A 17,401-nucleotide genomic window follows, 5' to 3' on the forward strand; every position below is an offset into this window, starting at 1 on the left:
ACGGCGATCTCGTATGGAACATTAACTCGCCGTGCTATTAACATTTGACCACAATAGCTACAGAGTTTAATGCACGGTCAAATCTCAGTTTGATCCCCGTTTTTTTGTTTAAAGTTACATTTGTGTACGTGCTCAACATTGGCAATAACGCGACGATTTGTGCCGTGCTATCCGGGATGGACTCCGATGAAGACACTGGCTACTATGGCGCCAATATTTCTCCCATCAAGCCAATGCGTGGACCCGCATGTCATGGCATAGCGATGCTGAAAACGAACAGAGAACAGAGAGCCATTCTTCCTGGGCACGGTATCGCCAAGCTGTGGGCCTCGGATATTGCCCAGGGCAAACGCTTTGTACTGGCACTGCCATGTGGCAGGCTTCGCATGCCGTGTGGACGAAAGGTCACGTCCTGACAAACGCGAGCCCTGTAGAAAGAGCGGTTTCCCAGACTATTGCGTAGCCTTTTCGAGGATTTGCTGTCCAGCTCTCTGATCCGCTTTCGGCTTGGACCGCGTGTCGTTCGGAACGACGATCGATGTTTTCCTCCACGCGTTCGGAGCTTTTTCTTCTGCTCCTCCACGCTAGCCGGGTGTAATGTTCACGCTCTGCCCACCGGATGCGGCTAACGGTGGTGACACCGCTTACTTGAACTATTTTGTATTTTACCAGGTAATACCGCCCGGTTGGGCCACAATGATGGGGTTGGGGGTATTTAAGAGTCCCCCCTCGTATGGGTGGGTTTTCTTCTGGTGCTCCGGTATTCTGCCACATGTATAATAAACACTCAATGTTTGGCTGAAAATATCTTCACATGTAGAGAACTGCAGAACAATTGTTGGCACCGGCTCACCGCGGCCTGGCGGCCTTTGAGCTCGTTGTCCGTGGCTCCCGCTCGGGCGATTGTGAGATTGCAATGTGCGTGACCAAACGCTCGACAAGATTGTCTATTGAATTAAATTTTCCCACCGTCGTTTCAACCGCCGCTGCTGGGAGATGGAATGGAACCGGCGACTTCCGGTGTGCGAACCGCGACGATGTCCCGGCCCTGGGATCTGGGGTCTGCGTTGCCTCCCTCCCCCTCTTCCTCCTCTGGAGCGCGCCGTGCCTCGCGTGAGCCGACCCGGCAACTCCTCTGCATTGGGCACAGGTGTCATATATTTATTTCTGAGTGCGTAGACACACAGTTGTTGTTGTTGTTGTTTTAATGGGAAAGGTCGCTCAAGGAACATTACCTCCGAATTTTCACGGCCGTGTTTAGCAGGAAAGGGACATCGGCGAACGTGTCTGGGTGGCTTTGCTCATGCGGATGATGATTTGTGTACTCGATTTTACGTTCTCGTCATTTCACGCCAGGATTATCTCCTGTGCGTTACTTGACACCTGATTTTGTGTGACGTGTCCCCTCGCCGTGCCTGTCTGAAGGCAACGCTATCGTCGCCCATTCTATTCTTGCGCATGGCAATGTGTTCAGGAGCTCGACGCCCTGGCCACGGCCGAGAGGGCTTCAGCAGACAGAGAGTTCGTGTCCTCTTGATGCTCCTCCTCCGCTGAAGGAGCGCAGACCACAGTGGGTTTACTCGATGGCTCAGAGTTCGGGTTGCATGGCTACAACCGCATGGCGGAGGCTTGTCTTTAATTTTAAATTCTTTGTCGCTGATTAAAATGCGTGGGAGACAGCACTCTAGAACTGCCTGCGATAGGCTTAGAGAGGGAAGCAGCTTGAAAAGTGTGCCAGAATCCACGCGTGTGCATGATTTTCCCTCCTTGTTTTCCCATTCAAGCGCACAACGCGAGCATCGTTCCCCAAAATAATCGCTGTCTGCCGGCATTCGCAACGCAATACGACCGAGTCCCTGGCCCATTGCATTTTAAACAACGTTTGTTCAGCACAGGAGGAGGCACCTCCTCGCGGAGGAAAAGAGGGGCAGGTGGCAACCCTGCGGCGCTCCCAGATCGCTTCGCGACGAGGAGAGCGCCGCGTACGATTCGTGCGTTGGCTCCTTCAGCTTCGTGCCGTCTCCCTGCGGTAAGGAGGCAAAGTGTGGCCGGGCCCTCCCTGTCCCCATCCCTCTCCTCCCGTCGTGGGTCTTTGCGGGGGTGGTGGGACTGGTCGGTTAAATATGCAGCAGCAGCGACGACGATAAAAAAATAATAAAGTTCGGAGACGATGAGTAGAGACTGCGCGTTGTGTTTCTATCCTCCGGAGAAGTGGTGGGCGACTCCACAACAGCTGAGCGCCGGGGGGGGGGGGGGGGTGTGAAACGGTGAAACTTTCCTTCGAAACTCCTCGTCAGAGGGGGCAGTGGCGTCTCTGCAAAAGCGACCAGAGAGACACCCTCCATGTCACGACATCGCAGCTCAATTCCTCGGCCCCAAGTCCCCAATTCTAAATTCGTGGGCCGTGCCTCTGTCCTCTGCTGTGCACGTGGGGTGTACGTGGGGGCTCGGGGCACAATCCCCTGATCGCGCAAACATCGTTTCTTAGCTCCCCATATTGCATACAGAGTGCACAATTGTACACGTGTGGTTAAGCACAGATGAGTTCACACCCGGCTACGTGAGCCACGGGCACCCGTGTGAATTCGCCTCACTGTTGGAATATTGTCTTTTGCCTCGCGCCGTACCGTGGCACGGGCATCGCACACACAGGCGCAGTGCATGTGACCTTTTATATCCATGGGACCTTCTTTGCCAGCATCGAATATGATGAAAATAAAAAGAGGTTTTCCCCTTTCTGGAAATATAAACAGGAGGTGTTAAGACGTTCAAACACCAAATAGATACCTTTTGCAAGGCATCATGTCTGCATTGCCCCCATTTACTCGTGGCAACCCATGCAGACAAACATGCTCTGATAATAAATGCATTGTCTTTGAAACTGATTGGTCCACACCAGAGACAGCATCCTTTCTTTATAGCCTTGTCTCACCAGTGTCAGACCAGAGCACGCTAAAATTCCAACAGTATAAGGGCAATGCAAGTTGATTCTATTAAAAAGGTACCAAGTGATTTGGTCACCTGCAAACTTGCTTATAAAAACACTTAACTAAACGTTCTATTCAGTGATTGTGTAGTGACTTAACTTGGAGACGCTAAGACTTGCACAATGCACACCCTACGCTGGTACACACTCTTCTGTCGCTCGTTTATACACAACGCTACGTAAGTCGCTCGCCTCCACACGACACGAGCCGTCTAACACTGACGGCGCTGAACCGAGACAGCCAACTACCGTCCAGCAGCGCTAAATATCGAGTGAAGACGACAGCGACGATCTTCAACAGCACGGCGGGGATCCCACTCCACACGACAGCCCCGAGCTCTCGCAGGGGCGTGGCCTCGCTCCGCCCTGGCCACGCCCCCTCTCTAGAACCTACTATCGGTTTCCCGGACTTCCCCCACGTGCCCCTTCTGTAACCTTTCCCCAGATATCCCCTCTGGTGTATCACGTGACCTGCTGACGTCAGGGCCGCTGATAAGTCGCAGATCCCCTTCCCCGCCAACAGCGAGCTCTCTGCTGCTACGTAGCTCATTGTATGTCACTACAGTTGTAAAGCAGACATATAGAATAGGGACACCCCAACTCGAGTACAGCCTCTGCAGTAAGCTTACAGCGCACACAAAGACAAAGATCCCCCACGTAGCCTTAACAGACTGCTGGGGCAAGTGCTGTTAGCGAGGTCAGTAACAAAGACAATGCGAGTATCAGAGCACGTGTAGCTGGGGTCGAGCAGCTACATCTACGGGATACCTTGTTTTTGTCGCCAGTCTTAACCTCTCTGGGTCTCAACATTATCGACTGTGGGTGATATCCCTCCTGTGAAGATGCACACCTGAGATACAGGTGACGAGGGGTCGCCCGCATCCCGTGCTAGGCGCGACATCGCTCCACCGTGGGCAGGGCTGCCCGCGTTTACCAGAATTTGTTTTCGCGTTCGCGACGTCCGCACGGTACGGGGACGTTGCTTGAGATTACGCATGGACGGACGGACGGGCGGTTAACGTGCTGTTGATGGGGCCATCCAGCAGTGGAGTGATAAAGGGCTGCAAAACAAATACGGGTGGCCTGCTGCGCTTGCATCCTTGAGATGTAGAGTCGGTGGAGCTGGAACAATTTAAGTGATGTGCAGAATTTCTCACATTCAAGTATTTTACGGAATAATGTAGCTAATGTTTATGTAAGCCCATTAATATGATTATAGGAATATAGGATACAATAATATAGGATGATTATGGATAATCGTATCTTGTACTCTAGTGGTAGTGCCTTATGGTGATAATCCCCTTTCCAGGGTAACTTGGCAGTATTCCAGGACATTTTGAGTGAGAAATAAATGATTGAACTTATACTAAGTTAACAATGTAGTATAAATCGGCACACTATTTTGTGTTTTTTCTCTTCAAGCGTTTGCTAAAAGAGGGAGGAGATCAACCAATCACGTGCTTGACAGAGTCTCAACGATGACATTTAACTTGGAGTTATTAAATTGTACAACTCTGTGCAGGTCAGCACTAACCGGTGTGTTGGAGAGTAAACCCACAACATTTACAATTCGAGTACCCTGACGTTTTGCCAGTTATTACAACTAGCATCATCAGGCGACAGCCAGAGTTGATGTTGTGTGGTTTACTCTCCAACACACCGGTTAGTGCTGTACGAGTAACGAATTGGCACGTTCTGTTCACGTGACAAACTTTACTCACAGGCTGTGTCGGGTGGTGGTGGGTTAAACGACACATTCATATTTACGCGATCTAACCCCCCCCACCCCCCCAAAAAAAAACCTCCACTATGATTGATCCTGTAGTTGTTACGTGCGACGATCACCGACGCGGATTGCCGTGAGATTTTGGAGCAACAGCGAAGCAGCTGGCTCCTGGCGTGAGACGCGCGGAGCGTGAGGCATTGCCGCTGAGATGTTGAAAGGAGGGTGTCGACAGATGCCGGGAGGAGCTGCATAACACGAGGCTGCGCGGAGCAGCGAACAGCTACCGCGGGGCTGGATAGAGGCTATTATCATCCCATTGCATAAGAGGGGAGATAGGAAATAGCGTGGATGAATGCGTTCGGCATTCAAGGGTCGCTTTTGGAAAAGGAAAAAAAAATCTTCGCTAATTGCTGAAAGAGACAAACAAGTGCGCCTAAGGTCGCGTGGGTGTGGGGTCGGAGCAGCGGGGAAAGGCGACATCCTTTCGTTTGTTACCGTTCGGTAAGGAATGAGGAAGGGTGTAGGACATTGGGAGGAGTTCGGAAGAGAGCGTGGCAAAGGAGCATCGCAGCCATCGCAACGAGGAGGAGGTGGCGGTGCTTTGGGAGCAGTGGGTGTGCGGATTCGGAGGAGGGCAGGTCTATTGTGGCAGGCATTGGAGAGGCAACATGGGGGTAGCTGTTGGAGGTTGGGTGTTGGGTGGGTAACGTTTGAGGATAGGAAGGCATCGTGCCGGAGTGTGGTGGCATCATCGGCACTGGCTGTGATGCAGGGCACAGCCACATATTTGGAAGTTGGGGGCGTACTGCTCGTGAGTGGTTCCTGGTGGTTATTGGTTAGATTATCTATGCGCTGTAGCCTGCCCAGAACCCCCCCCCCCCTAGTAATGCTGGGCCTGATACAGCACGATTCCTGTTTTGACGGAGACGCCCCGAGTGCCAGGTCTCATGACGGTAACTCAACTCATCGGGGTGATTGGCCGAGGCACCATCGCAGTGCGTATTGCGGTGTCCATCGCTTCTGTGTGGAAGCCCGTCCAATGAGTTTCAATTTTCAGTTTCAGTTTATTTATTAGGTATAGCCCTGTGAGCCATGCGGCTCTTGAATCGGGTGCAACCGCAACAAACAAAAACATGAACAAGAAACATCTTAAAGTGACTACGCACAACAGAAAAATCTAGGAAAAAACAGCAAAGTCTTCCAGAAAAAGCCCCGTATTTGTACGGCAATAAGGAATGTGAAGCTGGGAAATGAGCGAAATGATTGCGGTTGGCTTCGTACGGTGCTACGGAAGTTCAACGAAATTAGCGAAAATGACATTTGAGTTTTGAAATCGGCTGCTGGCTGTCAGTTCTCGGCAATGTTTTATTCAGAAGCGTCGGTTTATCGTCCCGTGTTTGGGCGCCGCGTCTCACTCCACGCGGCCGCCTGTGTCGGCGCGAGTGACCGGCGCTGGGGTTTCTGGTGTCGCGTGAATCGCGAAGAGCCGCCGTTTGGCTTGAGGCCAAAGCGAGCAGTAACGCCACGCTTGGGTTATTAATGGGATTGAATGTGCAGAGCCACGGTTCAATCGGCAGTAAGCTGGGATGGACCCAGAGCACGGGCATGGATGCTGCTTGAGTTTTCACGGGTTTTGACCTGCTGTGCCCATTTCTAAATAAATCTTAATGAGTAAAATCCCTTGGAAAAAACCCCCCAACAAACTATGCACTTGAATAGTAGATCCACCTGATACTGTATTTCCATTCATGACTTTTGAGTTTCAACTTTCAAGTGGAAGACTGTTTATCCAGGTGGGAATTTAAGGAAGGCGTCCTTTGCAAGAGTGACATGGGTAACCACAGTGACTAAAGCAAATAAAGTAAAGTACAGCGCTGAAATAAAATTTAATTCAGAGCAAAAGCAGCTGCATCGCAGGAGAATTTGAATGTTTTGCACAAACGTAGAGCATTGTGAAATAATACATTCCCCTTCGGCCAAATCAGCTTATACTGATCATAGCACAATTACAATTAAGTTACAGCAACATTGAACAGATGGAGTGTGACTGTTGTACTAAAGTGTTGAAGAGACGAGAGCAACCGAGAGCGGCGCGCAAGCCAATTAAAATGACAACCACGTTTTTGTCGCTCTCATTTCTGAGAAGACAAAGTGACGAATGATATTGTACAGTAACAATACAGAAATTATTAATCCACTGAAGTTTAACTGACCTGTTACTTTGTGGAAACTGGCAGAGCACCCAAAGAATATCCATATTTATGAAGGGATAACACTCAAGTGTCAGCATACTATGCATTGTTGTGAAGTGTTATGGGCAATACATTCAAAAAATAAATGTTTAGTCCACCTCATGACATTTCCAGACGGTGACTATCGGTGTTTGTTACAGAAACAAACTGTGGGTGGGCTTCGACCTTCAGGTTCTCATCAGTAGACTTGGGCTCGTTCAACAAATACTGCTGGGTTGCCAGCTGTTATTGGCAAGAGCACCCCGTCTAAACTTCAGTGCCATGGTCCTTGCAACAGCAAAAAAACGATTTAATTGCTGCTCAATAATGTTGATCAGTAAAGACCAAAGGGTGTTGGTTCTACGTAATGGGAGCCCGTTTTATGTATTTAAATACCCAGGATGCTCCACCGCGACACTGAGAGTGGAACATCTGTCATCATCGAACAAAGATTGCGCGCTTTCAGACGCGCTTCTGCGGCCGTCTGGAACGATGTTCTTCATTCCGATGTGAGGAAGCTACCGGAGCTATGCACTTTTGAAATCATCTCGATGGAAAACTCATTTCTTTGGAACTGAATTCTGTGTTTAGTTTGTTGTCCTTCGCCCGCACTTCCTATTAGCACAGTTGGGTGCGTAGGGTGTGAAATAAGTTCAACAAACATACGAGTAAGCCAGAGTTCAGGGTATCTCAGAATGGCTTTCCAAAACAAAACTTCAACTCTACAGAGCACTGTCCATATGCTAATTAAGTCAGCTGTGCATGGTAGCATACAGACGTATGTGGTCATTACCTCTAAAAAGAATATTTGATATATAAATTTTATGTATTTTATGCATTTATATTATCATGGTAAATTATTGTCATGTTTAATTACTTTATGTGCAATGCAACAGCGCTCACCTGTTGCTCTGTTAGGGTGAGGTTGGAAAGATAAAAAAAAGATTGACGCTGAAAAATAATCAACGTGGACATTGGCCCCGAGATGTTGGCATTACGCTCCGTGCGCTGCACGGGAATGCGAGGCTGCTGGAGTCTGAGCTTAAACCGCTGAGCAAGACGTGTGGCCTTGGTGCTATCTGCAGATCCGGGGTGGGGGGGGGGGGCATCTGCAGACTTGGGAAACAGCTCTCACAACCCCAGGTGGGCTGAATCTTGCGTTGAGCCTGAACCCTGCACGCTGTGGGATCAACTCGCGCTAACCCATGGCGTGATAACATCTGTACACTGGGGTCACTTTAACGTACTGTGTGGGATTATTCCCTTCCACAACATTGAGCTAATCCACATTGAGTTTTTTTTTTAAAGCATGACCCGTAACTTCAAATGTCACGGGTTCTCTGTAAATTACAAACTCTGGCACACTGATTTTTATTGAAAACTGTACTTGATGAAATTATACAGAGCTAAATCTAGAGAGCGAGAGAGAGAGAGAGAGCGTGGACAGCCAGCTCTGTTTTTAATTGCAAGCTGATTTGTTTTGGCTCGCAAGGAATTTTAGCAATGGAGGTATTCAAAAACATTGCCCTCATCTTCAGCGTTGTCATCGTAATCTTCTTTGCAATAACACCACGTGACTGGCGGATACTCGGTGCCTGACATGTGTTGCCAAATATGTCGGTGTTAACTTTTATTTTCCGGATGCTAGGATTTTTTATTATTATTATTAAGCAGAGCTACGTGACGGACAGACGCCTTGGGCATGCTCATTAAAAGTGATGGGCGCATTTCCTGAAGGCCCTTTATCTCAGGGAAGGCTAGCGGTGCGGCGTTGGCGGTTATCTCCCAAGGTGCATTAGGAGAATGAATAATTGACATGCGCCCCTTGTTGAATCTTCTGATCTAATTTTTTGACTGCCAGCATTTTCTTGAGGAGCGGCAGCTCAGGTCCCGTTACTCAATGGGATTGCCGGGTTGTGGGAGATAACAGGGTGCGCGTGCCTCGTTATTATTCAGTGCCCTGCCCAGGGCCAATGAAAATTTTAGTTGTGTCTGTGTGTGCACAGCGATGCAACATGCTAATGGTGTTACTCAGGATAACGGCGTGTGTGCTTAACACATCTATTGATTTTCACCAACGTTAACGGTTGCTTTAACGAATAATATTAGCGTGATGTATTGACACATTTGGTAATTCGGTGTTATTGATGTATACTAATTGGTGAGTTAACTGCTGTCGTATCGACAGCTTAAATTTTATTTTTTATTTAAGCTGGTAAAGTCCCACTGAGCTACATAACACGTTTTTAGAAGCGACCTGGCCACAAATGACAGCTCAACGAAGTGGCTTATCATGTGGAATCTATAGCAGCCAAATAATCTAAGCACATTATTCTAAATGTGGAGGAAAAACCCGAGGACCCAGAGAAAAATCCCAAATCCATGCGACCACGGGAAAGAGAGAGAGAGACACACTGACACCAACTACTGTATCAAGGGGGTCAGGATCTAACCCACGACCTCCTGCATACCAGGCGAGGTAGTTATCATCTCGCCACCACGACAGCTGTCTGACTGCAGCTGATTACTCATTCTTCCCACGGTTGCCTACTTACCTGCGCATTCTGTGGGAAACAAATGACTTTTTTCATTGTAGCTATTGATTTTCATAAAAATTGACAGATACTTTAACAAATAATATTAGCAAGATGTATTAACGAAGATGGGTAGGGGCCACGGTTAGTAGGCTGTGGTTGAATAAGAAAATGATTTTCTTCATCAGCTGATGATTATTCGGTGGTGACGAATCATTGAGGACAGAAATTAATAAACACCTTCAAAATACAAAATCTATAGATCTGTTAATGGAATCAACTGGAATGCTGTCAGCTCAAACGAAACATGCAGGGGATATGAATACTGGTTCACAATGACCAGTGGTGACAATCTCATGCTTTCACGTGATGTGGCTTAACATAGCACGTGTAGTAGTCAATAGTTTTGAAGGTGTTTTGCCATTTTTAATTGAAGTTCTCTATTGCTGATATATCGTGTGAGCTTACACAGTGTAATCAGTGCACACGCTTATACACAATCCCACAACAGGTGGTTGGAGCAAGTGCCGTGAACCATAACCTTTACGTGCCGACATTGGACACGAAGGGGTAGGTGGACACCACCACGCTCAGCTGCCTTGGCCTCTCCAATATCGTTGTTTTATACACCGCGCTAGGTACCTATGTAAGGCCTAGTCGACCTAGGGGAGGCTCACTACCAGTTCAGATAATCGTCATTGGTGTTGGCCGTGAGCGGGAATCGAACTCGGGTAGGCCGGGTTCGTAGCGCAGCGCGCTAACCGCTACTACACCACCGCCCCCCACCTAATGTAGGCTGGACACGAGCACATTCATCAACAGACAAATGCCGCGTTGAAGTGAAGTCGGTGGGACACTAAGAAGGTTGTCACAGCACAGGCATGAGAGGGCCGGGGGAGGGGTGGGGGCTTTGGCGATGACCAACCCGACCGGCCGTGGATATCTCGTGCTGATGTTGACATACTTTAGCAGGCACATCGGCGACTCTCGTGTACAAATATATCACCGTATTGATATGGGAAGCCGTAAATCTAAATCCAGGAAGATGTCGCAAGCGGGCGTTGTGCTCGCCGCCGCGGCAGCGTTTGTTTTGTCACGCAGCCGACAAGCTGTGCAGGCGCATGCGGGAGCGCCGCAGCGCGCGGAGACGCAGAAGCGTCGCGAGGTGAACAACGCGCAGCGCTCGTCCCGCGAGTTGACCCGCGATGCGGACTGCGGACAAAGCGAGGGTCTCCCGCGGCATGGCGTGCGGGGTGTCGCGGGGTGTCCCTCTCGGGGTCTCCCTCCCGCCGTGTCCCTGGCGCTGCTCGCGGTGGCGAACGGGGCGATTCTCCCCTCGCCGTTTCTCTGGCCAAGAAACGGCCGAGCCTGGTAACGCGAGAACACAAAACCTCGCCCCCCCTCCACCCTCCCCCCCCCACAACTCTACATTAAGAAACTGCAGAAACAGTGGCACCGCCACCACCTGCCGGGCCTCACGCCACCGCTGCTCGACCTCGCGCCGTGACTCCTCCAGCTGCAACAAGTTCTGCCCCCCCCCGCCCCGGGCCAGCCGCACGGAGATGTCGGAGCGAAACGCAACGACGCGGACGCGCGCAAGGGCACTTCGTCGAATTTGCCGTGACGGGGGAGAGCAAGTGTGCCTCCTTCCCACAGAGATGCGGTGCGGTGGTTATATTCGTACGAATGCCTGCGCTATAGAGGGTGCGCATACCTATGTGTCGAGATCAGGGGGCCGTCACCTCAAATTGTGTTGATGCCACTACACCTTGCGATCACTTTCTGTCTTCTTCTCGTTCCCGCAGCTGTCGCACAGTCGTCACCCGAGCTCCAGAGTCTATTCTTGCAGCCTCCCGCCATCTGGTTTTAGTATCCCGCCATCTGGTTGCAGACCTCTGCGCTGTCCACTCCCATGCCAGCCTCTTTATCCTGCTCTCCTCAATGCCTGTACGTGAGCCACACGCGCCGTGGTCGATACACACAAAGTGCTGGCCGCAACTGCACCACAACGCCTTGCTGGTCTTGCCAAGAAGCACAAACCATCGTGTGAGCTCCGTCATCCTCGCAGCAGCAGCCGCCGCGGCCTTTGGCTGACCATCGAACAAAGGCGGCGGTCACCGCGTCGCGCGGCGCTTTCAGATGCGCTTCTGTGGCCGTCTGGAACGTTCTTCCTTCCGATATTAGGAAGCCACTGGAGCTATGCACTATAAATCATCCAGCTTGACAACTCATTTCTTTAGAACTACTTTCCGTGTTTAGTTTGGTGTCCTCCCCCCGCACCTCCGAGTAGCACGGTTGGCTTCGTAACAGTGCGGAAGAAGTTCTACATGCACACGGACATTAGAATTATAACACTCTCATGCTGTGTTCTATTTCCAATGTACAAGTTGTCTACCCTACCTGTACTGCCGTGAGATATTTTAGCATGAGCCACGTGCTGGAACTTATTTTCTTCACGGCATCGGGAAAGCATTTGGGGAAAAAAAGACATGGAAATGGAGCCTTGAGGCAGAAGTGCCACGTGTGATACGAGGCTGGTGAGAGTGCTTAGACTATTAACAAAGCAACTGGACAAGAAGCCATTCGGAAATCTCACACATCAGTGGAACATCGTGTTTCCGAGAACGGCCGAGGTAAAATAGTTGCACAGGACCTGCTCGGAAGAATCCTTAAGATGGTCCTCATCTCTACACAACACGTGGAGATACTTTCTCAAACACTTCTTTGAGACCGCTGTTGGTCCTATGGCAGTAAACCATCGACATTCTTATTATCAGAGCTGAAATTTGCCAAATTACGTGCTTGGATAGATATTAGTTCGAGCAAAATTGTACAATACATAACGCCAAATAATCATGAGCGCCATTGTGGTGAATATCATCAAACATTGTCAAAGCTAATTTGTCATCAATATGCCTCAGAAAAAAGTATTTGCTTAAAGCTTTAACTTTCATTTTGAATCATAATTTTTACAATGCATACGCTCACATTACACAATAAAAGACAGACACATTCACACTAGAAAGGCAAAGTTCCCCCGTATAGCCTGAACAGACGTTTGGGGCAAGTTCTTTTAGAGAACACCAATGAAGGCAGGCACGGCACACAAGGTGGTCAGCACCACGCCCGGCCGCCTTTGTCTCCCTCGTGGCGATGTTTACACACCGCACCAAGTTATTATTTGAGGCTGAGTCGACCTAGGGGAGGCCCATAACTGTTTCAGATAATCGTCACTGGTGTTGGCCGTGAGCGGGAATCGGACTCAGGTCACCGGGTTCGCAGTGCAACGGTTAGCTCATACAAAGCAAACACACTCGCTCGCACACAACACACACACACAACACACACAACACACAAACAATACACACCACACACACACAACACATAAACAATACACACAACACACACAACACACACACAATATACACACAACACACACACAACACACACAAACAATACACACACAACACACAAGCAATACACACAACACAATACACACACAATACACACACAACACAATACACACACAACACACACAACACACACACAACACACACAACACAATACACGCAACACACAAACAATACACACACAACACAATACACACACACAACACACACAACACAATACACGAACAACACAACACACACACAACACACACAACACAATACACGCAACACACAAACAATACACACACAACACAATACACACACACAACACACACAACACAATACACGCACAACACAATACACACACAACACACACAACACACACACAACACACACAACACAATACACGCAACACACAAACAATACACACACAGCACAATACGCACACACAACACACACAACACAATACACGCAACACACAAACAATACACACACATACAATATACACATACACAACACACACATACAATACACACACATACAATATACACACATACAATATACACATACAATACACACACATACAATACACGCACATACAATATACACATACACAACACACACATACAATACACACACATACAATATACACATACACAACACACACATACAATACACACACATACAATACACACACATACAATATACACATACAATACACACACATACAATACACACACATACAATATACACATACACAACACACACATACAATACACACACATACAATATACACATACACAACACACACATACAATACACACACATACAATACACACACATACAATACACACACATACAATACACACACATACAATATACACACATACAATATACACATACAATACACACACATACAATACACGCACATACAATATACACATACACAACACACACATACAATACACACACATACACAACACGCATAACACACACTCGCGCACACACAAACAACACACAACAACCGCCATTCGCCACTAAGTGGCGGTGACGTCACCACGACGCTTGTGCCAGGCTAGGTGCACTTCCAGGCCACGTGAAGTGTCAAATGCCCGCTGGCAGGAGGTCACGGGACAGACCCAGGTGACTGAGATGACTGGCCCATGCACCACCACTCACACAACACACAAAGACAACTCACACACTCGCACACCAGAGCGCAAGACACATTCCAGTGTAACCAGTAGATAATGCCGGCTAATTCCGTCCATGCAGTTGTTTCTACAACCTGCCCTTGTCCTGTCAACTTGAATAAAACTTCATGTCTAGGGGGCATCCCATCCTCCACAACTGCTCCCCACACATCCTCTCTTCCAGCCCACCAACTTCACTCCCCCTCCTCCCCCCCTCTTCTGGCCGATATGTGAGTGTAGCGTTGTTGTGTTTTGTTTGGCTGTGTACGACGAGGCTCGACCCGAAACGATTGCCACGTACGGTCGCTCGGGCCTGCGATTCTTGGAGGCGGGATGATGATGAGGAGGAGGAAGGAGGGACCCACTGAGGCACTCTGCCGTAGTCACAATGTCTCGGTTGTAAAAACAACGGGCCTGCGAAGCCACCCGTGCCGCTCTTGGCGTCAGTCGCCTCGCCACCCGCCCCAGTGGAAGGTGGAAAGCGCCGCCCCTGCGATTGCTGCTGCTGCTGCTGCTGCCCGGAGAAAAGCCTCCGCTAGAGGGAGCTCTAGGGAGCCCCGCGAGAGGGTGTTTGGCCTACTCTTCCACACTGGCCGGTAGGTCTTGGGATAAGTGGGAGTGGGGCGGACACGAACCTCTCGCCACGCGCAGCCTAGCGTTTCACTCACTGTGGTGCAAAGTTTATGGAATTAAACAAAAATAACTCGCAGCCAAACACCTTGTGGAGGTCCCAATGCAGCAGATACCTGGTTTTGATATTCCATGAAGCTCGTGGTCCACCCTAAACCGCATCCGCACAAACCAGCAGATGCGGATACCTGATGCTCTAAATGGAGCCGATCTCCACGCGCATGATTTGGCCTCTGCATCGCAAGTCCGGCGTGCTCGCTATCGCACCGCTATGGCAGTGTCCCAGCCACACGGCTTTATTTGTAGACACCGCGACGGGTCGTTAAAGCAGCGAGTAGGAATCCCCCCCCCCGCGTGTTGGGAACCAGCGGGCACAGAGTCTCCCGCTGGCAGAGCCCCCCTCCCCCCAGAGAATCTCGGAGAAACGGTCGCCTTCTCGTATCATCAGGACCACAAAGCCCTTGTGGAGGCAATCGCTTCACCTAAAACGACGCGAATTCTACCCCGATGAAGCTCGGAGAAATGAATGGCATTCAAAAAGAACTCGCAGCAACAAGAAAAAAAAACATTGTGGAAGACCCAACGCAGAAGATGCCTGGTTTTTATATTCCACGAAGCTCATGGTCCACCCCAAACTGCATCTACACAAATCATGGCATATGCGGATACCTGATGCACAAATAGAAAATAAAAATACAACTCTCCAGCGGTGTGCGACTGTGGCCATCCAGAACAGACCGTGCAGCGTCTGACGACGCAAAGCCCCCGATCCACAAATACACGAAGGAGCCATCGCGGCCATACACTCCGCTGCCCCTGACGCGGTTATCTGCTGGCTTCGTCACCTGGCTGTGACATCGTGGTCGTTGCTCTGTGTCGACATCAGCAGCCGTACGAACGAAGAAGAGACGGAGCCGCGGCCACAGCTCTCAGCGCAGTCCCCGCACGCACCCGCGGCGGGCCTCTGCTGAACCGACGACTCCTCGCGGTCGTGAGGCCGCCGCCGTTCGATTGCGACGAGGCCTCGCGGCCGGTCAATGCCATGGTGGCCGTCTTTGTCTGCAGCGCGTGCGTGAGTGCACGCCTTCTGTCGGGGCTCGCACCCCCCTCGTGTGCCACAGTGCCGGCCTTCACAGGATGCTACTCGCTGACAGCACTTGCTCCAACGGTCTGTTAGGGCTACACGGAGGATCTTTGTCTTTGTTGGGTTCGCAAGGCGTGTCCCCCTCACCCTCGCCACGCTGTGGTACTGAACCGAATATTTTCCACGTTATCGCGCATTTCCACGACGCGCGGTGGCCTGCATGCATTTTTACTTTGATGGGGATTTGCATTGCACAGGGAGAATGTGAGCTCGTAAACGCATGGGAGGTGCATTAGCGAGTGACATTGCTGTCATTGTGAGCGCGGTCACCCGAACTGTAACGTTATTATTGTACAGTGGGGAGAAGAAAAAAAATCTGCTCAAGGCGGACAACCAAAATGTTGCGGAGTTAGGTGGCCCTCCCCATTACGGTGCCAGCAACTTAATGGAATGGCTTCACGCTGGCCGCTGCGCTCTGCAAGTCTGGCACGCACGGACATCGGAGATTACGCGGCCGTCGACACACAAAGCATTCTTCCCATACTTTGCGAGAGGTGAAGAAAGTCGTGCGCAGGGAATGACGTCGAGGTTGTATACAGTCATCGGTTGGCTACACCTTCTCCCCTGCGACCGCTGTCCCGTGGGGGGGGGGGGGGAAGGGGGGGGGCTGACCATTGCGTGCGGAGGAACCCCGGCGAGGCACTGGGCACGGCTCGTCAATGCGGGCATTGTGGCGCTTGTGCACTGCTGCTGCGTGCGCTGCTGCTGCTGCGCTGCTCACTGGAGCGAGGGATGAACGGGGCTGCTGCCAGGTTGGCAGCAGCCTGGCACGTCCGAGCGCGGTGGCACCGGGGGTGCATTCTGCGCTTTCAACTCATGAAAGATTTAGTGTTGGCGGATGTGGGAATGCGCACGCATGCTCATTAGCGGCTATCCGCGTGCGCCTTCGCTTTCCGCCCTGGTATTCTTCTGCTAATTGAAGTCTTCACGCCGGCGCTGCCCCTGTGCTGGTCTGCGCATGTTGTTTGTGCAACAAACACGTTTGTGTGCGCGTGCAGCTTTTGTGCAGATCTGAATTAAACCTTGCCTGGGAAAGGGGCATTATTGCGCATTAAAACGCGTTCAATTTTACCGCGATTGAGAAAAATATATAAATGGTGCGTTTGTTGCTCGCGGCAGAATCTATTTTAGTGATGGTCGCGTTTCGCACAGAACGTAAAACAGGAGCTGCATGTTTAAATGTGCCATACTCGAGTTGCTTGTAAACAAACTGGATATGTCGTCATTCAGCTTGAAACACATTTGTACAATCATCCGCATTGCCCCACGGATCGCTCTTCCGTAGCTTAATGCCCCTTGACTAAGTAATCATTGTGTCAAGTAGTAAGTAAAGGGGTTTGGCGACTCCCCCGCCGAGTGTGAGATCTCTCGGTTGCCCCAGGCCCCCCCCCCGTCTTTAGTTCTTTTTTTTCCAAGGGGCACCGTGTGTGGGAGGATTCCGCACCGCGGCCGTCCACGAAGCACTCTCCTCCAGCCGCGTGCCCTGGGAGAGGGGAGATCACGCCCAGTCCTTGCGGCGCTCCACAATGAGGTCGTGCGTTCGCGCGTGGGGTTTTCGGCGGTCGCGG

Source organism: Lethenteron reissneri, chromosome 38 (genome assembly GCF_015708825.2).
Source record: "Lethenteron reissneri isolate LAM-NWPU_2019-01 chromosome 38, ASM1570882v1, whole genome shotgun sequence".
Lineage (NCBI taxonomy): Eukaryota > Metazoa > Chordata > Hyperoartia > Petromyzontiformes > Petromyzontidae > Lethenteron > Lethenteron reissneri.